Here is a 22315-nt window from a genome sequence, read left to right on the forward strand (position 1 = left end):
TTCTTAGTAATATGAATTCTAAAGGCTGTTTATTTGGTTAAATGTTTGGCTAAATGCTGGGTATTTATATGTACTGAGAGTCCCGATTTCGCCTGTGACCTGCGATACATTTGTGATGGGCACTGTTTGTTTGAATAGCAGTTAATTGATTAGAAGCAGCAGTTACTTTCAAAGACTACATTAAATGAAACCAGTGATAGAAACAAACATAGTTCAGTACAAAATACATGCGAAGCAACTATTCATTATCATACAAGTCTTATTATTAATCGTTTTTCATTTATTTTAAATTCTGCCATAAAAATTACTTTCTCTGCGAACATCAATATTATATAAGATTTTGGGATTCTGAAGATTCGGGCCTTGCTTTTCATGCCACCGACGTCACACTTCAATAGATTCAGACAGACTATATGCCTGTCTCTAAGTTTTAGGAAGGGATTGCTGTTAATTGTTTATAAGTTTTTATATTTTTGTGTATTTATTATTTTTAAATTAATTATACATCTATTCACACGTCTCTCTGAACTCTAATAGTGTTTCCTCCTACTGGACTGCTGCTACCGAGACAATATTATACGCATGTTATATGACTCGTTCTTGTATTCAGAATGTAAATGTTGTTGCCAGTTTTTCTGTCTTCTCCCTGAATGAAGCTCATGACATATTGAGCCAAATATATAGAACAAATAAATTATATTTAGTTTTCTCTTACTTGTATGAAGCCGCTATTATTGAAAACATACTATAAAAATGCTTAAGGTATTATTATTATTATTATTATTATTATTATTATTATTATTATTATTATTATTATTATTATTATTATTAAGAGAGACCTACAGGGACTCTGGAACAGCGAGGCCTTACTGTTTGTACCAGCTGTCATACCTGTTCTTGAATTCATTCACGCTACTTGCACACACAACATCCATAGGCAATCGATTCCAATCATGCACTATTCCAGCGTTTCCCAAACTATGTTCCGCGGAACACTGGTGTTCCGCGAAAAATTGTCAAAATCAATATGAGCCTGGAATGGTTTTAAATGCTGCGACAAGTTCAAACAAGCTTTAGTACTTCCTCATCATCCATATAAGTTTCCTCATATGGTGAAGAGGTAGCAGTGAGTTCAATGTTGCATATACCGGGTTGATAGCTTTTAGCAAAATGGCTGCTCATTAGTTGAACAATCACTTCTGCATCCGTCACTCGCATACCATGTGAGTATGGTATACCATCTTGCATTGAGTCGAGTTATTCTTTCAAATTTATTCTTTCTTTTACTTGCATCATAACGATAGAATTCTTTTGGGTTGTCTTGCATGGCCAGTTTCTTTTCATACTCGGACTTAGCTTTCCGTAGAACACTTGCGACTCTTCTGGCTTGCTGCTTATGCAGTAAAATCTCGATATAACGGACTAATTAGGGCGAGGAGGTGTCCGTAAAACCCGAAAGTCCGTTATATAATCAAGTAGATTTTCCGAATGCATCGGCCAGCACACGTTAACACTGCCGCAGAAAGTCACGCCACGCGACAAAAGAACCAATTACAGCGCGAGTGGTGTGATCACGTGCTAATCATTCGCCGAACATGTTTTATGAGCGGTGACTCATTTATGTCAGCTAAATTACTACAGTGTTTCTCCAACATATGATGGCCTATTCGCCAAACTTTTTAAAAATAACAGCAAATTAATAACAAAAGATAACCTGTCAATTTAATTATAAGCAAATCTTGGTTAAAAGCATTTTAAAATTAACAGGGTCTTAATTTTCAGATGTGACATACGGACCGGAAATTTTGTCCGTTAAATCCGAAGTCCGTGGTTTACTGTAATTAAATCGATGGTTTACTGTAATTATAATAACTGACATCATCCTTATGCACACGGCATTCCTTCCACATCATCCGTTTCTTACGAATCTCTTGCTTAATAAGATTACACATCCATTTGACTCCTACTCTATTTATTCTTCAAACTCTCGGGACACATTCTGATATCGCATCATTTAAGTATTTTTTAAACATTTCCCACGCACTGTCGATATCCTTCTCATGATACCATGGTACAGAACCCAGCATATTCCTCAGGTGGTCATAATTTCCTGCCTTGTGGTTCAGCATGTAACCTTTTCTGAATGGAACATTCATAAACTTAGTCACTTTCCAAGTGAGTACCGCATGATCACTGTCACCAACTGGAGGCAGAATAGTTGTCTATTATATAGTTGGATTTCCAGGTTTTTATGCGAAATTACAAAGATACCCGCATTCGTGTAATCTCATGTGAATCCGATGTAAACAGCCTTCCAGTGTAGAGCTTAAAACTCAATCCCCCCCTCCATCCTATAGCGAGCAAGTTTACACTATTTTCTCACACTAACGTGGCTATTATAAATCAAGCCAATGCATTCAGATGGGAAATGTTAACTGGGTTGTTTTTTAATCTTTAAATAATTGGATAGGCAATTTGTAACCCACCATACTACACACTGGTTTATATTTTCATCACTGCTCAACAACATACTGACAAATATCGATGTTCTAATCTTGTCCGAGGTTTCTCTACGTGATACATTAAGCGTCTGCGTATAACATTAACAATTACCAGTCCTACACCTTATGCAGACCAAGAACAAGAGGAGGCAGCATTATTACATTGAAAAATGAAAAGCACAGTGTGACTGAAACCATAACCACTTTCGAGCATGAAGAAACATTACTTTTGGAATTCACGACTAATAACAGCCACAAATACACGATAAACACAATATACAGACCCGCCAGATACAAATCCACTCAGCTTCCTACAAGATTTAGAAACGTGGCTAACATGGACATTAACAATCGCACAACAGGCAGCCTTACCCTAATAGGTGATATTAGCATAAATATCCTTGACCATGGCGCTCCAACCACTAACATATCTTGACATATTAAGCCAGCAGAACATAAACCCGACCATAAACTCCCCAACAGGAAAAGAAATACTAAGTGACTCATACAATCTTGTATAGACCCCCATCAACATATGGGCTCCTTGACACATACACGTCATCAGTAATCATCACGAAAATCACTGATCACTGACATTCCACAATACCAACTTTACATCTCACACATTTTTGGGATTTAGAATGCACGAGAGAATAGGTTCACTTTCTGTTTTTGGTTTCAATCTGGTCGTTTCTATTGGCGAAATTTGGTAATACTATTCGAATATATAATGATAATTCTTCATTATCTGGAGGAAATTGAAAGTTGAGATTTTGTTAAAATGTCTGGAGTTATTTCAAATTAGTCTCATCTGGACTAGTTATAATAGCACTTTCACAACTCTGCTACTAGTATGTTCTTTCTTGTGGTTATATCAGTTGCTTTAATATCATTTTGTGTTTATCAGAACTTTCCAGATCCTCCCACTGGTATATTTACACTATATAAACCACCAATATTCATTATCCCATCATATGATGGGATATTGAATAATGAATGATAATGAATCTACGTCGATTTTTGGTACGTATACAGTAGACATAATTTTTATTATAATTTTGCCATTGAAATGGCCCAACTGAAAAGACAAATTTTATGAGTGATCCGAAATACCAACTTCATCGATTTCCATCAAACTAGGAAGAAATTATTCTCTAATTCCCAATTTTATATGCGTATTAGGCTCACACTGTCACGGTCAAGTAAGTTGACTTCTTTCTTGACGTGTTCCTCTGGCCGGTTTACCAGGATGAAAAAAAAAACGAGTTTCGATTCGGTAAAAATCCTTTATCTCTGTTATGAGACCGAATAATTTACCTTCAATTGAAAATTCTTCATAATGGTTTACGTTCCAGACGACACTGACTGAGCTACGGTGGTTCTTCTTCTTATTATTGTAAATCCCTTTGGTAAGAAAAATGAAATTGTAACTGGAAAAAAAATTGGACCCTTAAGATCAGGAACATCAGGATCAGGAAAGTGGCTGAAGAACAAAATTTACTGCATTGCTTATTTATGAAAAAGTAAATTTGGGATGGTTTACCACGCGCTTATACTTGTTAACAATGCAGTTTAAGTTTCAGAGTTGAAGCTTTGATTGTATATTTCCATTATTTTCACGAGAATTTGTCGTGATGCTTGGGACAAATGTGCGCTATTCAAAGAACTCGAGAATTCAACAAGTATACCAAACGTTCGAGCGCCTTTATGAAATAGTTCTTTTTGCGCTAATCTAGACTATTAATCTTTCTTTGCCTAATTCTGCTACAAAAATAGTCTTAGTGGGACCAAAATGTTTATTAATTTTAAAAGAAATCCTACTCCTAAATACCCAAATTTTATTATATTTCAACCAACACCTGGCATTACTAATATCCGTTCGAATTAGCTTATATTGTAAGCGAATTTGAACGGATAACTCTTCTCTGGAGGAATTATTGCAATAATTCCTAAATTCGTAATCTTCCAACTCGCAATTTGCTCATTCGCGAAGGTTCTGGACCAGTTTCATATGAATTTTTCAGCACGTGGTTGTTCGTCGAACAACGTTGGTCGAACAACCTTAGAAAGGTTGTTCGACGCCTCGTTTTTTAAGTATTGTTTTCTATCTTACTTTTCTTACTTTTCTTTATGATTTTTAATGTGGCCAAATACATGGCATTTATTAATAACGAAGAATGTTTTTAAAAATATATTTATACAATATAGTTGATGGTTCAGAGCAAATCTTTACTTAGTTTTCCCGTTTTTAAACCACAAAATGAGAATGTATATTAGTGTGCTCGAAGCTATCGAGTTGCCGAGCCTTATTATAAAAGATAAAAATAGAAGTGCATTCTTCAGGAATGTCTACATTAAGATGTAAAATACTAATCGATCAATTCTAAAAGCTAGGCGAACGAGCCTTTCCAACCCGAGAGGAAGCATCAAAGAGAAAAAAAATTGCATTCTCGAATCAAGATGAATGTTTTGTATTGAAAGCTTCTTTTTCCTTTTTTTTTCGGGAGAGTGGGGAAAGTAGCACATAATTGCTTCATTCAGAGAGTGACTGACTATTTACGTAGCAAAAATGCACGATAATGAAAAATAGGGAGGGAATATGTGGGCGGTTGACAACTCTGATTACAATCGGTAGTAAACTGAATATATTATCAAGATATATTTTTGAATGCATTCCAGATGCATTCAAAATTCAAAAATATATCTGTTTTTCAGCATTCCAATGAGAAAAGTAAATACGTTTAGTGTCACATAACAACATACAACTTTTTTCGCTTGTTTGACATTATTTACTATGTTTAATGTTCTCTTTTTACAAGGATATGGAGATGAGTAAATATGCTTTCAAATAGGTCCAGTTGTTGCTTTATGAAATTTTTTTCTCTTTGTCCAAAGATAGTGCCAGTGATCCGTACAATAGTGGCGACTGCTAAAATAACATGTAATATATGCTCGTTTCAGTTTTCGTTTTGTGCGACAATTCCATTGGCATCATCCTCTTCCTGCTGCATTTGCTCCTCCTCCTCTTCCTGCTGCTGTTGTTGCTGTTGGAGCAGCTGTAGCCGAATAATTTTTTGTCTTCTTTCTTCCATCAGACGATGTCTGTTTGGATAAATGTAATCGCGAACGTTTGGAAGTGCAGGTATGACACACGCAGCCAATGCCGAACGCACAATATTCATATCTGTAGCTTCGTACCAAATGTTTTCTTCAACACTGTAGCATTCTACGTGAGATATCGTAGTTACTCCATTGAATCCTCCAATCGCAAAGATCAGATCATCAATGATCTGGAAAACACAATATAAAAAATAATTATTTTGGAAATAATATTCATAATCTCTCTCTCTCTCTCTCTCTCTATGTGTGTGTGTGCGCGCGCATTTCAATCTGAGATGCTCATTGGTAGTAAGGATTTTATTTTCTATTTTTATTGATTTATATATAGTTTTTGTGTTTTATTTTGTTTATAATTACAGTACTTCTTCCGTTATGTTATATAAGTATGTATGCGTGTATGTATTTTATTCGTATAGTTGGACGTAGTATTACACGCAACTATTACTAATAATTGCAAGTATTCTTCAGCTGGTTTATTTGTTTTTTGAAGGAAGAAAAATCCCACTTTTCCCAGAAGAAAACTCCCTACACTTTCCCTTAGAGACTAGTTACTCGTGTTCAGTTGAAATTCATAGAAACTCTTTTTCGATAACCTAGAAGAGATTTTCTAAATGAGAATATGCATGTATTCTATGCATCATGAAGGGAAACGAGAAAAAAGAATGAGTCAGAGAGCACTAGAAATAGTCTTAAAATGATAACTATGGAATATGACACCTTTCTCAGAGCATGTGAGCGATTTCACTATGCACATGATTTCATTAGATGAAGAGCAGTTCTCCCAAGGTAAAAAACTTTCTACACACACATATATATATACATACACATACGGATAATGGTTCATTTCATCACTCCTTTCTAATAATTTTTTTAAACTTTTTATAGGAGTTCCCCCAAAAATACAAATATTTTTATATGCAAATAAAGCTTATATGACACTGCTGCAGTGTCGCATGAGCTTTATTTTGTACATTCATACTTTTTAATATTATTTGATTAATTATCATAGACAATCATTTATAGATAACCTGAGAAATGAAATTTCTTACCTACTTAAATTTGTTAAGGACAACAGTTAATACAAAGAAAACAGAATAATCACAAGTCTAAGCAATGAACTACAAAGAAAACAGAATAATCACAAGGGGTTCGAAGCAATGAACCCCTACAGAGATTTGTGGAAATTGTCGAATGAGTGATGTAAGCCTTTCGTTTCTTTTTTTCCTGAGAAGTTTCATGTCTCATGTAGGTGTGACCCCCACGAGATCTAAGATTTAACTAAATTACATTTTGGTTAAATCTTACCAGAACAGTTCCGAAATGACGCTCGACTTCAGTTTGTACTCAGCGATATGTAACTGCTGAATACAATTAATACGGGAAGGGGAAAAAAGAGGGGACCGTCAAAACGGTACATGATCAGTGGTTTACTGATAGAATTCTGAAAACTCAACAGAAACGTTATTTCTCTATCGGCCTATCCTATGACAACAACTGGAGAACTTTTGTAGTCAAGTCCATCCACGCAAGGTTGAACACCTGTAAATAGATTTTATTATTATTTTTAAGATAACTCAAATGCAGATAATCCTCACCGAGATGGCAAAATTACTTCTAGAGATACGCATATTATCAATCCTGCTCCAAGTGTCTCTTAGTGGATCGTACTTCTCACAGGAACACAATCGTGTGATACCGTTGAAACCTCCTAGAACATACACATATCCATGATGACTGATGCAAGAGACGCCACTACGCTGAATTGTCATCTGAGAAATAAGAGTCCACTGATCTGTATCAGGGTTGTAATACTCGGCCGAACGAAGACATTCTGTGCCATTGAATCCTCCAGTAATGAAGATCAGTCTGTTAAGTGTAGTGGCACAAGCATCACTTCTTTGAGCATGCATAGGTGCAATGAAGGTCCACTATAAAAAAAAATGCTTCGAGTTAATAATTACTGTACTTATCATTTTATAGTGATATACTGCACCTCCGAATCAAAAAACTCAACAGAAATCAATAATCAAAGAAAATGTGTTGAATGATTTGCAGTTCTAATTTATTGCATAGAAAATAATTATTACCAAATATGGATTAGCATCCTCTAAATCTACGTACCTTGTAGATTACATAATCATGTAAACCGTGTAATATAAATTATAAGAAAACTGTTCATTATTGTTAAATTATTTGATTACTTAACATTAAAATTGAGTTATATTCTTTTGGTTTATTAGTCGACCATAAATATTAAAAGATCTACGCAATAGTCAACAAGTTTCACCAGCTATTCTGTCTGGCTTCTTCAGGACAAGAAAGTCGGTACAATACTGTTTATTAGTAAAAAAGAAGAATGGGAGTAGTCACACAGTCAAATCAAGTAAAATTAAAACTGACGCGTAACATCATAAGCATGGAGCGTGGAGTTTCAGTCATTGTTCGTTGAGTGTGTTGTATAGTTTTTCGCGAAATGAAATTCTGGTAAGCTAAGTGAATTTATTAGGCTTTTCCAGATGTCTTTCAGTATCATACTTTGATTTCTGTTTAGATTATCTCCTGTCCGGAGTACAACTGCAGCTTCTTTGAAGTTTCTACATCTAAAATCATCTTCTATATAAGGCATAGGGATGTTATCCCAATCGATGGAGTGGTGAGAAATCGAAAAATGACGGGCTAATCCTGAAGTGTCTGTTCTGTTGTTGTTAACATCTCCTATATGTTCTTTTTTTTTTTCGAATTTCTAGGCTTCTTGAAGTTTGGCCTATATAATTTAACCCACAGGAACGTGGGATGTTGTATACACCTGCGTATTTGTAAAAGGCATTACTGGCCTTAGGAGATCTTAAGATGTGTCGTATAGGTTTGACAGGTTTAAGAGCAACTCTGACGTTGAAAGACCTCATGATTGGCTATTTTTGTTGAAATCTCCGGCATAAGGGATGGCGACAGACGATGCGTATTGTGTGACAGAAGGATTGTTCCAATGAAGAATCCACAGCAACTACCATTGGTGAACATGTAAACAATGGATAACCATTGTTTACCAATGTTTGAGAAATGAGAGTGAGTTCATCAAGGATATCTTTTTCTTCTGAGATAATATTGGTTGCTCTATTTTTAAGCATATGTATAATGCTGAGTTTTTGTGCATAATGATGAGCTGATTTAAAATGTAGGTAACGTCCAGTGTCTTGTAGGTTTTCGGTACATGGTTAGCTGGATTTGTTCATTCTCTTGTTTCTTTATTAGTGTATCTAGAAAAGGTAAATTTTAATATTTATGGTCAACTAATAAACCAAAAGAATATAACTCAATTATAAGAAAACTGTTATTTGAAAGCATTCAAAAAATTAGAATAATTTTTAATGTGGTTCAAAATATTAGAATATTCCAAATGTTTCCGATTGGTTTGAGGATAGCATAGAAATAGCATTCTATTTCTATACTACGGGTCTGATTCGTGTGTGAGGAATCGTTTGTGCGTGGATTTCAGTTTATCATTTGCTAAACATGAGTCGAACGAGTGACATATTTAGCTAAGAAGTTTTGTATGGTGTCTCTACACAAAGAAGGTCAAACTCAACAGTTTATAGCTAAGGAATTGAAATGTTCTCAAACAAGCGCGAGTAGAGTATTGAGACAGTATTCTAATAAAGTTTTTTAAATAATCGCTGCAATAGTGGTCGAAAGGTAATAACTACATAAAAAGACGAGAGGAGATTGAAGAATATCGTGAAGAAAAACCGCTTCCGAAGTGTAAGCCATTTTCACAGGAGATGGAAAGAACTAGATGTGAATGTGTCTAAATCTACGACGTTAAGACGACTTCACAAATTTGGTTTTAAATCAGCTGTGCCTAAGACGAAGCCGATAATGGCTTCCAAGCAAAAGGCAGCTAGAGTGCGATATTGTAAGCAAAGACTCTCATGGGATCAAGAGGACTGGTAAAAGGTACTTTTTAGCGATGAAAGGATGTTTTTCTGTCCCATGGTCATCAAGGATGTTTGGCAAGAAATATTTGATAAAGAATGCATGAAACGTTCGGTGATATTTTCAAACTCTGTCATGGTATGGGCTTGTATGACCGCAGAGGGTCCAGGTAGGCTATGCATTGTGTACGAAAGAGTCAATTCCAAAGTATACGAAGAAATTCTTGAGCACTTTATGTTTCCGGCATCGGAAGATTTATGTGATGGTGATTTTCTTTTTCAGCAAGATTCAGCTTCTTGTCACACTTCCAAGATAACTACCAGATGGCTCAAAGAGAGACAAATCAATGTAATTCCTTGGCTGGTAGATTTAAACCCCATTGAGAATTTGTGGGGAATTATGAAGAAACGTCTTCAAGAAGTTGCCCCAAGAGACAAAAATTAACTTGTTTCTAGTCTGTAGACCATATGAGCATGTTTTGATAAAAAAAAAACTTTGAACCGCTAGTAAATAATATGCCGAACCATTTATGAACGGTCATAAAAGCTAAGGGGGATGCAACTACTCATCAGTTGTTTCCCTTTGCCTGTAATTTTTGTGCATTTATTTTTGCATTATTCTAATATTGTGAACCACATTAAAATTATTCTAATTTTGTGAATGTTTTCAAATAACTGTTTTCTTATAATTTATATTACATTTTTATGTGTTTATATGGTTATCTAATCTACAAACTACACAGATTTAGATTATTCTAATTCATATTTGGTAATATTTATTTTCTATGCAATAAATTGGAATTTCAAAGCTTTCAACATATTGTCTTTGATTATTCTAATTTTTTGATTCGGAGGCGTAACATCTACAATATTCTTCCAAAGATAATATAGCTGGTCAGGAACAGTTTTATGATTTATATATTTAATAGCATGTGGGGAGTAACAACATTACTAGGATGAATAACATCAAGATGAAGAATGTTAGGATTAGCTATGACTTATCCCACGCAGTGTACAATTTAATTTATTATTGTTATCCACTCTTGTTGCAAATGGAGAAATTCGAGGATTGAAATGATTTCCATATAAATGTGTAATATTCTGTTCACTTAATTTGGAATTCATGATGTTCAGCCACTTTTATATTTTTTTGTTGTTATTTTTCTCACTTAAAGCTATTTAGTTACCAGTTTGAAATGCGAGTTCAGTCACTGCGTGTTTAACATCTCGCTCCTTTATTTGAGTCGCAGGCATTAGTGAGACGTAGACGGAGAATGATATATTTATAGAGATGGATTGTAAGGGATATAGTAATTTCAGGTGGAGAGAGAGAGAGAGAGAGAGAGAGAGAGAGAGATGATGGGGAGTTGCTAACAATAGCGGTAGAATTGCAGAGAAAAAAGAGCAAAAGTTCAGCATGAGGATAAAGATGCAGAGAGAGAGAGAGAGAGAGAGAGTAGTACATCCATATGAGAGCAGAGGTGGTATCTCATAAACTTTGTTATTGAATGGGCAAACGAGCAATCAGTTTTGCTTAAATATTAAATACTAAATACCACTAGTAAATACAATCCCAAGTATTGATTTTATGGCTTTACGCACATCCTCACATGTCTGTTGTATTTATCAGTTATTGCTTGAAATTATGTAATGAAGAGTATTAAATTAAACAATTAAAACGCTTGCTGAAATCCCAAATCTAATTAAATATTACCACATTACGCACCTTTTAGTTTTTATAATAAGACTTTCCATCATTCAGTTTTTTTAACGTCTCTGTGTGTTCATTTAAATGCGAATTGTTCGTAAATAAAATGGATGTTTCTTATGTTAATTCCAGTGGCTTTTAAGAGGCTTCTATTACTGCTATCAGCCTTATAACTTCAATTCATAATGTTGAAAATGTTCGTAATCTGATATCCTCCAAGTAGCAAGGAACAACAACAAGAAGAAAATACGTGGAACTACTTTATTGGAATTATATAATCTGGACGGTCTAGTTAACGAACAGTATTGATAGCCGTGGAAATACCCATAGTTGTGGAAACTTTTTATCTAGTTTGAGTAACTTGGTCAACCAGGCTGAGTTTGTCATTCTGGTTGACCAAGTGGATAGTGTCTTCGCTTTCCAGTCAATATGTTATGAGCTCCAGCTTTACTGCTTGACTTTGTGTAAATGCCTTTTAGGCAGACGCTGCTTTTCATCGTCCGGTGTGTTAGATCATCCCTGACATAAGTGGTTTGAAAAAAAAATACTGTATATGGTCTCTAAGAGTAGGATTCCAGATTATTTAACGCGTACTTCATATACAGTACAGTACTACTAGTAATAATACACAGTAGATTTACTACCTTCCTTGGGTGAGATTAACATCAAAATATCACGCTTAAACAAGAAATCATATTCTTTTTTTAAATCCATATTTTATCCTGGCCTAAACAAACAATAAAGGTTTTACACGGGAATTTTTTTATACATGCCTTTTTATACAGATGGCGAATAACTTCTCCACTCACTTTGCCCATCTCATGAGAAAACTCGATAATTGGGAAAAATGAAGTCTTCCATAACAGTGAAACGTATGAGAGTGGTCAGAGACCTCAAGATCAATCGGTTTTGACTTATACGCTGTTCAGACAGAATTGAGTCATATTCTTTCACCCATTTCTGAAAGAAATAGATGAAAGAATGTTTATGTTATGTTAATCCAATTATGTTAATCCCACCCAACAAAGTTGTAAGTCTGGTGTGTATTATTATTAGTACTGTGTGTGAAGTACTTTAGATAAAGCAAACGAATGCACTTCCAAATTGACCCTGTTTATCGGCATCGGTCATATGACTTTCATTCTTCTTTTGATATGAATTCACACGAACTCTATGTTCTTAGAATTAAGAATTTATATTAAATTGTCTTCGTGATAATATTTATTCCAAATAATTCATTTGTAAGAACCTACGTTGCTTTTATACTCTACACTATAAGTGCGAATACCTTTTGAATAAGAATACAAATGCTATAAGGTTATGTTTTACTTAATTATTAAACAAATATTTGGCTTCCCACCTGATTGCTCCTGAAGTCGTATTTTTCTACAGTATTCTGACGCAGTCGACCATTGTATCCACCCATGGCATATACTATTTCATCTATAATTGTCACGCTCACGTAGCACCTTAGAATGAAAAGTTTCAATCCGATAATGAATTACTATTATTCTTTGTCACTTTCAGTTATCATATGAGTGCTTAGTTGATTGAATGATTCATAAAAATATAAAAATGTGCTCTTAAACTTGCTTGTGAAAGTTTAATATAGCTGATATTAATTAAGAAAAGCGATATATAGGGCGCTGTGTAGGCATACGAACGGTCGCACGGTGATATCGCTGCTCCAGTTTTTTATAGTTTTAAAGTGGTTCCAACTCCTGTTTTAAGTTGAAAGTGCTCCCAAGTAACCCTACTCATCACGCCGAAGACAGTGATAAAATTCAACGAGATCGTCTAAGAAGAAACCAAATTTTGAAGTGTTGAAAAGGGAACAGAGAGGACCGTGGTCAACAACCAGCGAAGAACAAAGGACGTCGCCATCTTTATAATCACGCCTCACCGCCTAAGGGAAGAAAGGTGAGTCATGAAGTGTATCAAATGCCTGGAGGAGTTATCGTCCAACGGAAATAATATAACTTGTACGAAATGCAGTAGGACTCTACACTTAAAATGTGCCGGCTTTTCAGAAACAACCGGGCAACATAAATATGAACCCGATGTAACACGTGAAGAATGGAAGTGTGTAATCTGCAAGAGGAACAAAGAAACGCACGTAAGGCAACCACCTACGATGCAGCCGATTACACCGGAGGCGAAATCAGATGACGAACTGAACAGACAAAAAAACGCAGGTGAGTCCTATAATTTAAACTCTTTAAGTATACTAATAGAAAACGGTCTAGTGACTATAAAAGCCAGCTTAGTAGATCTTGTGCAAGAACTCTTTAAGAAACAGAACGAACAAATAACAAAAAAATCTAGCGAATATGAAGATTTGGTAAAACATAATAATTTAGCAGTTATAGAAGTGTTGCAAACGGTAAAAGACATTAAAATGAGCATTGACGCACTAAAAGACAGGCAACACAATTTGATGAAAGAGACATCCGAACTCCGTCAAGAACTTCATTCTCTAAAACTACAATACGAACGTTTAAATCAGCAACAACATAAAAAAGATCTTGTCATAAACGGTCTTCCTGAAACTGCACCTACAGAAAACCTCAGAGACGTGATTTTAAAATTAGGCCATGTAATTGATATCCCCCTACAGCTTAACGACATTCAGTCCGTAAATCGGATTCCTAGGAAGAGCAAAAACCAAGGCTTCTCACGACCTGCCCCAGTCATAATTCGTCTTAAGAGCAAGTCCACAAGAGACAATCTCATAAAAGCCAGCAGGCAGAAAAAACCAGTTGCCAAGGACTTGAACGCACAGCAAGACAATACACCAATCTTCCTATCCGAATATTTAACACCATTCAACCAGAATCTGTTGTACCAAACACGAAAAGCAAAAATGGAAAAAAATTACCAATTTTTGTGGAACAGAGATGCCAAAATATTCATAAGGAAGTCACAAACTTCAAAGCCGATACAAATTAAAAGCGCAGAAGACATAGAAAGGCTGCCACTGTGAAGAAAAAAGCCTCCTAAATAGTTCAAAAAGAAGCCCGCAATAAAAAAAGAACGTGAACCATCAAGACAGATGCAATAACACAGGATATATCGGCAATTTCACTTTGATCCGACATTTCAGATCATTCATTTGACCTCCCAAAGATCTGCCTACTTCCAACACAGCAACCAAATCAATAACAAATATATGTATATATAACCAGTATCACCCTCAGATAAGCTAATTACAAAGCTTCGAGGGTGCAGTTGAGTTATATCCCAGTAGTAGTATTTATCTAACATTATTCACTTAACATTCTGTAATGAATTCTAGTAGTAAACAGAAAATGTGATAGTAATACTTCAGTTATATATTTAAGTTTAAAATTATATATTTAATTTACAATTTAAATTTAAAAAAATTATTATTATGTGAACTGCAACATAAGTAATATTGTTTAACTTGTGAGTCATTAATAACAAACACCATTACCATGATTATTATTAATGGTAATAATACACACAAAAAAAAAAAAAAAATTATGTATATTCTAAAATCAAAAATTCTGTATAATCCTTATACTAATTACTGTAAATATTATTATTGTATGAAACTGAGACATAATAACTTTTTTTTTTAAACAAAAAAAAATTAAAAAAATAAAAAATAAATAAAAAATTACTACTATTATACTCAAGATAACTATTGTATATATGTATGTGTAAATATTTTAACAGTGAACAAAAATATTATTTATTTAAAAAAATTATTATAATTCAAAAATATTAATAACTCGCCAGTATTTGTCATTCACAATTGTAATGTATTATAAATATTATGTATATATATATACGTGTATATAAAACTATTGTTGTATCTATGTATGTAATTTATCTGAGACAATAAAATGTTTAAAAAAAAAAAAAAAAAAAAAAAAAAAAAAAAAAAAAAAAAAAAAAAAAAAAAAAAATTATTATTATTATTATTATTATTATTATTATTATTATTATTATTATTATTATTATTATTATATTCACATAATTGATACACATTCAAAACAAGACTTCATATAAACAAAAATTTCACTGGTGATACAGAACAATTCAGATTCTGTCCAAGAATCTAAGAATAGTCCGTCAGGTAGAATAGTCCGTCTTAAAACATGGACTGTTCCAAGTAATGCTGTTTTTTGTAGGTGATACGGGGTCACTTCATTGAGTTTTAATTGCTGTAAATAGTTTCTTTGAAGTTGCACCAAGTGCACCGATAACTATTGGGATGACTTAAGCCACAGTCGGCCAACTTCGATTGCCAGATCTCGATATTTATTAATTGTTTCCAGTTCTTTGTTGTTGATGTTGTTATCACTGGGTACAGCGATATCGATAATCCAAACTTGTCCATGTTCAATAATTGTGATGTCAGGTCTGTTGTGTTCCAAATGCCGATTACTTTGTATTCTAAAGTCCCAGAGAATTTTTGCTGTTTTCGTTTTCCAATACTGTCTCTTTATGCTGCCACGAGTTATCAGAAGTAGGAAAGCCATATTTTTTGCATACATGCCAATGAACTATTTTGGCCACTTGATCATGGCGTTATTTATAGTCAGTTTGAGCTATTTTACTGCAGGCACTGATTAGATGTTCTACAGTCTTATCTTTCTGATCGCATAATCTTCATTTGCTGTTATTATTGATGTTGAAAATTTTTGCTTTGATTGCATTAGTTTGTAATGCCTGTTCTTGAGTTGCTAGAATAAATTGTTCTGTTTCTTTTTTAATGTATCCGTATTGTAGCCATTGGCATGTTTTGTTCAGGTCAATTTTGTCCTCAGTATCTCGAATAAATTGGCCATGCAAGGGTTTATTTTTCCAGCGCACATATCGGTTATTTTGTTGTTCCTTTCTGTAATCGGATTTGTTTCCTGTTGCTTTTAGAAGGCCCTCTTGTGTAATTACTTGAAGCATTGGCTCAGAGCTATTGTCGATGTAATTGCTTAAACCAATTTCTTCTTCTTCTTTTTCTTTTATTATTATTATTATTGTTATTATTATTATTATTATTGATTCTTTGATTATTATTTGATTATTATTATTGATTATTATTGACGAATTGATTCTAGAAAGTCATAATAATTTGTTGGTTTGACAGATAATAGTTGATTATTTTTTTATTAATTTAATAAAATGTATTCATTATTATGATTTAAATTATTAGTACTGTTTCACGAAGCGTATGGAGTGTAATTATGCTGAAATAAGAATGCGGAATTAGCAGGATGTCTGTTCTATAAGTTGAATTATAATGGATAACAACGTTGTGACTGAAGTGCCATCTTCATTAAAAAAATTAGTTAGAATGGTGGTGCGTGGCTTTTATGGTATCGAATATATTTTTGTTGTGGACATGCTGATAAAAAATCCTTGTATGAAGGAAGATGATCTTGTTGATCTGTTGCAATATGAACGTAAGCAGCTGAGAGCAGTAATGGCACAACTGAAAAAGGATCGGTTTGTCAAAGAGCGTCTCAGAATGGAAACTGGACCAGATGGAAAAGCAACCCGCCAAAATTTTTATTACATTAATTACAAGGTGTTTGTTAATGTTGTAAAGTACAAATTAGACCGCATGCGCCGAAAAATTGAAAAAGAAGAAAAAGAGTCCACTACCCGTGCTTCATTTCGGTGTACTGCATGTTATAAAACTTTTACTAACCTTGAAGTAAATGAACTCTGTGATTTTACTGGAGAGTTGAGATGCAGTTACTGTGGCTCACCTGTGGAGGAGAATCAGAGTGCATTACCAAAACCTGACTCAAGACTGATGTTAGCAAAATTTAATGAACAGATGGAACCTCTATACACGTTACTGAGGGATGTAGAAGATATCAAACTAGCACCTGAAATTCTAGAACCAGAACCATCTGATATCAACAGAATCCAAAAGGATATTGGTAATATCAAACCAAGTGTTTTACAGCAGCGACATCCTGGTGATAATGTTTGGAGTGGAGAAGCTACTCGGACTGGAGATTACTATCTGACTGCCAATCAAGAAATAACTGTCAATATTGGAGACCAGCCTATGCAAGTGACCCAACAACAAGAAAAAAAAGAAAAGCCAATATGGATGACAGAAAGCACTGTGCGAATGGCTGAAAATGAGCAACTCTCAGAACACATTTTCCAAGGTAAAAAACAAAAATTTGTTAGTAATACCAGTCCCTCACAGTTTCCCGAAATTTTTGGTCAACATCATGATGGTATAATGAAGACTCTTCTTGCTCATGAGAGAAAAGGCATGGGATCACAACCTGTAATTCCTGGAAGTGGAGAGGAAAGTGATACAAGTGAATCAGAAGATGAAGTAAACCATACAGAGCCATTACACTCAGCAGAAGTTCCTGAAATGGAAAGTGATGACGATGATGTACCTATGATTTCAATAGGAAATGAACGCATTCGATTGCAAGATGTTAGTCAAGAACATATTGAACGGATGACTAACAGTGAAAAAGATCTCTACATAAAGCTGACCAAAGAAATGTATGCACAGATCTATGAATAAAAATGTAATTAATTGTTTAAAATTGTTATAAATATCCACTGTTTCGTACCAGTTTACAGCATAAACTTATTGCATGAATGTTCTGTATAAATTAAAATACTTTGATTCAGTCAACTCTATTTCCAATAAAAGATATATTATCAATAAAAATTATTATTATTATTATTCAGCCGTTTCATGGAATCTTAGCACTCATTATAGGGGATACTACTACGCACTTTCCTATATTACACAAGTCATACAACTCTAATCCACTTATTAACTATCTTTCTATCATTAACTACACGTGTTCTCTAGCTGATTTAACCAGTTTTGAGGAAGTTAAAACTCAGTTTCAGGAAGAAATAAAACCCTGCTATCTCCGTATGAGACCGGCTAACTCACATTCAACTGTAAGAAGGAATCACCATAACTTGAGGAATATTTATATATTCCTTAAACCTTTTTTAAGGAAAGGTTATGATGAAAATCGAACCCAGGTTTTTATTTTAATAATATACTGGATATACAGATACTACTAGCAGAAATGAATACTAATAACCAAATGGTATAGCTAATCGAAAAGTAAGAATATATTAAAACATATCGCACAAACAAAACGTTATTTAAAACCCGAACACAATTTGTATAGATATGTGCATATATAAACTATTTTTTCCACATATCGTGATGATTGTGACACCTGCCGCAGTGTGATGTCAATGAGCTGGTACTGGCAGTGAAAAATTCCAAGCCTAGCTTGAGCCATTATCGAAGATCTCGTTCACGTACAAAATCTGTTTCAAAACCTGCGACTACCAACAGGCTTCTCGGTGGGCGTAATGTTCCCACCAAATATTATCAACAGGCTTTTCATCTGTCGATCGTAAAACCATTGTCACACACACAGCAGTTTTACGTAAGCGAATAAAACAAAATGAAGCGAATAGCACTGAAAGGCGAAGTCGAAAAAGTTGTTTCGGTACACAGGCCGGTTTGCCTGTTCTGAGGGACAAAAAACCCACTTTTCCGGGTGAAAAAAACCTTCCACCTCCATATGAGACCTGCTGACTCACCTTCAGTCGAAAGAGACCACATAAAGGTTTACGTCATGGATGGGAATCGAACTCAGATCTTTCCGACGAAAGGACTTCGTCTATACCGACTGAGCTACGGAAGCTCTATTATCTCTCTTAAAAAAATATTTAGTAATCCTCAGAAATCGTTGTCTACATTGAAGTAATGGGTTTTTACTTACATCAAAAAAAAAAAAAAAAAAAAAAAAAGCCTCGACATGTTGATAACAAAGAAAACAGAGTAAGACTTTGTAAGCAACTTGACAGTTAACTTAGTCACAGTAACTAAGTCCATTACTATAAACAGGCTTTAACCTTAAGGTTTTCATTATTATTATTATTTTTCAATATTGAATGAGTAATTGCTAGTTTCAAAGAACGTTTCCCGATTAATTTTTGCTACTATCGTTATCACAGTTTTCTTTCTTGTGGTTATGAATTCAAATAAGAAGCCTAAAACAGCCCCAGCTCCAGTCGTACTGAATTCTTTCCGAAGTGGCGTTTGCTCTCTACGGCGCTTGACCACACGAAGAAAGGATTTGATGGTTCAAATCTAGTCGCCGACTAGAGGAAATTTTTCTGAGCCTTTTTTCGACCGGTTCCCGAGTTAGTTGATCTCTGGCACGGGCTAACGGGTTTTTTCTCCTGGAAACTCGGGTTTTTCGTCCCGTAAACTCAAGAAAATCGACCGTCGAACCCACACTATTTTCAGATATTAAAAATATTGTGTTAGGGTTAGGGGCCACGAGATGGCGGCACTAGCTTGCCGCCTTCTTCACTGCGTATCTATGAATCAGCGATAGCCTTGGGCCAGCTATCTTTCTGATTGGCTACCAGTGGAGATTGAACTGCCCACTCATTCTCCAAAAGTTAGATAGGGTTAACGGCCCCGTCTACTCCCTATATGGGAACAAATAGGGGTTAGCTGATTTTATATATATATATATATATATATATATATATATATATATATATATATATATATATATATATATATATATATATATATATTTAGTAATCCTCAGAAAATTTGAAAACTCTTATACCAAAAATTTCGCTGAGATTTGTAGATGACATATTTCTTATCTGGGATCACGGCACCGATAACCTTCAGTCTTTTTTAAATCATTTAAACAACTTCCACCAAGATATCAAATTAACAATGGAGGTTGAAGAAAATGGATCTCTTCCCTTCCTGGACGTAAGACTTACTAAGATATCTGATTCTATAAAAATCTCAATCTTTAGAAAATCTACACCCACGGATGGATAACCAACCTGGTTATCCAATATATATGCCTGCACAGAAAATGGGTATCATCTCAACTCTAGCACATCGTGCCAGATCTATACTGTCAGATGATGAAGAGCTAAAAAATGAACTACAACATCTACAAAGAACCTTCACAAGTAATGGCTACTCGTCGAAAACTATTAATAAGCATCTATACCGCCGCCATCAAAACAACTCAGAAACACAAGACAACTCCAAAGGTTATACCTCCTTACCATGCATCAGCTCGCTCTCCACGAAACTAAGAAGAATTTTACGAAAGTTCAACATAAAAACTTGCTTCTCTACTTTTCCTAAACTAAGATCGATTTTAAGCAAATACAAACAAGCTCACAACCATCTACAATTCCCAGAAGTGTACAAAATCACGTGTGATTGCGGGAAACAATACTATGGCCAAACTGAAAAATCCATCCTCCTACGTCTGGAAGAACACCAGAGGGACATTGCCTACAAAAGAACTAGAGCAAGTGACCTGTCAAGCCATGTACTGTTTTCAGTAAACACAAATGATGAAGGCCGTCAACATGAGATAAACTGGACAACAACCTCAAACCTTTATATATGCCGTGACGAGGTGGAGCGCCGCATAGTCGAGTCTAAGGAGATTGTTATGGACCCTTATCACATAAATAATAACCTTAGTTATAATCTACCGAACTCTTTCAGCTCGGCTATCCGATATTGGCACACATATGAAGTCAGACGCACGCAGATGCCCAACAATAGAACTTCAACACGGACTGTAGCTACAGTTCAAAGCTAACTTAATTTTATACTAATCGTTTTTATAGTGATACGATGTTTCTTATAGTGTTTTTTATTTGCTTTCTATGTTCCCATGCCTGAAGAAGTCGGACAATCCGATGAAACGTGTTGCGTTTTGAATAAATTTAATTGTTATTTCTGGATCTCGGATCTAAGACAGTATATATATACAGGGTGTTCGGGATAAATTTGACAGTTTCGTAAGGAAAAAGAAAATCTTCTTTGTATCTATTAAATTTAATGAATTGACAAAAAAAACATTACAGGCAGAGTTAATTACAATACTATCAACAAGATTTACTCAAAATAACCACCATTAGCATCGATCACAGCTTCAATTCTGCTTCGGAACCTCGAACAAGCTGATGCTACAGTCTCCCTGGGAAGGGCCGCAAAAACTGTTTTAATTTTATCCATTAACTGGGCTTTTGTATTACTGGAAGTGCGATTGGTGTCTTTTTCAACTGCGCCCCATACAAAATAATCCATGGGGTTAAGGTCTGGGGAGTTTGGAGGCCAAACATTTGGACTGGTGAAGTCGTAGAAATTTTCAGACAACCATTTTTGACTTTTCCCAGAGGTGTGGCAAGGGGCCGAATCCTGCTGCCATACATACGGCCTACCATTGGCTACCCTTGTTATCCAGGGCTTGACTACAGTTAGCAACTCCACGAACAAAGCCCGAATTCCAATGCCAGGGTTCTTCAACACCTGTTCCTGCAGATTTGCGAGGAATTCTGCTGTACGAACGCAATCAGATCGTCTGCTAGGGATCTTTGTTCTTGCTACATCCTCGTAGTCACCATTGCAAGTCTCTAGTTCATGCCTGATTGTTTTTACTGTATTCAGGGAGCATTGGGCAGCAGTCGTAATATCCTTATTTTGATGGCGGGCACGAATCATCATGATACAAGTTATTCTCTTCCATGATTCAGGTGGGTTCCAGCTATCCATCCTTTCTGACATCTTGTATATGAATGAAGAAGGGTCCAAACTTTTAAATGAAGAGAAGTGTGTGTTAATACATGTAACTTACGGAAAAATATAATTAATTATAAATATGTCAAATTTATCCCGAACACCCTGTATATATATATATATATATATATATATATATATATATATATATATATATATATATATATATATATATATATATATATATATATATATATATATATATCGTGCTAAAAATCTATCGGAAGGCTAAGTTAGACCTACTAACCGAAAGAATTTCTGATACGAAACGTATCCTGGTTTTTTTGTTTAACAATAAAAGATCTTTAGCTTAAATACTTGAAAAATCTCTGGATAATAATAGTTGGCACGAGTTTATTGTGAATAGTGAAGCTTAAGCAACACAAATACAATATGATAACAAGATTAACCTTATCAGAAAATTTAAGAC

The 22315-nt window shown here is 34.7% G+C and overlaps 1 protein-coding gene and 1 pseudogene across 7 annotated transcripts in view; both read left to right on the forward strand.

The window, feature by feature from the left end:
* LOC150100692 (AN1-type zinc finger protein 2A) overlaps positions 1-22315 on the forward strand; it is a 316183-nt gene that overhangs the window by 57034 nt on the left and 236834 nt on the right. The window lies entirely within an intron of this gene.
* LOC150100694 (general transcription factor IIE subunit 1 pseudogene) lies at positions 718-17955 on the forward strand (annotated as a pseudogene). Its single transcript, XR_016549176.1, has 3 exons — positions 718-762; positions 6112-6407; positions 16441-17955. The product of XR_016549176.1 is annotated as a general transcription factor IIE subunit 1 pseudogene (transcript).

This window comes from Typopeltis vanoorti, chromosome 12 (genome assembly GCF_054136105.1).
Source record: "Typopeltis vanoorti isolate ZY-2024b chromosome 12, IOZ_Tvanoo_1.0, whole genome shotgun sequence".
Taxonomy (NCBI): Eukaryota; Metazoa; Arthropoda; class Arachnida; order Uropygi; family Thelyphonidae; genus Typopeltis; species Typopeltis vanoorti.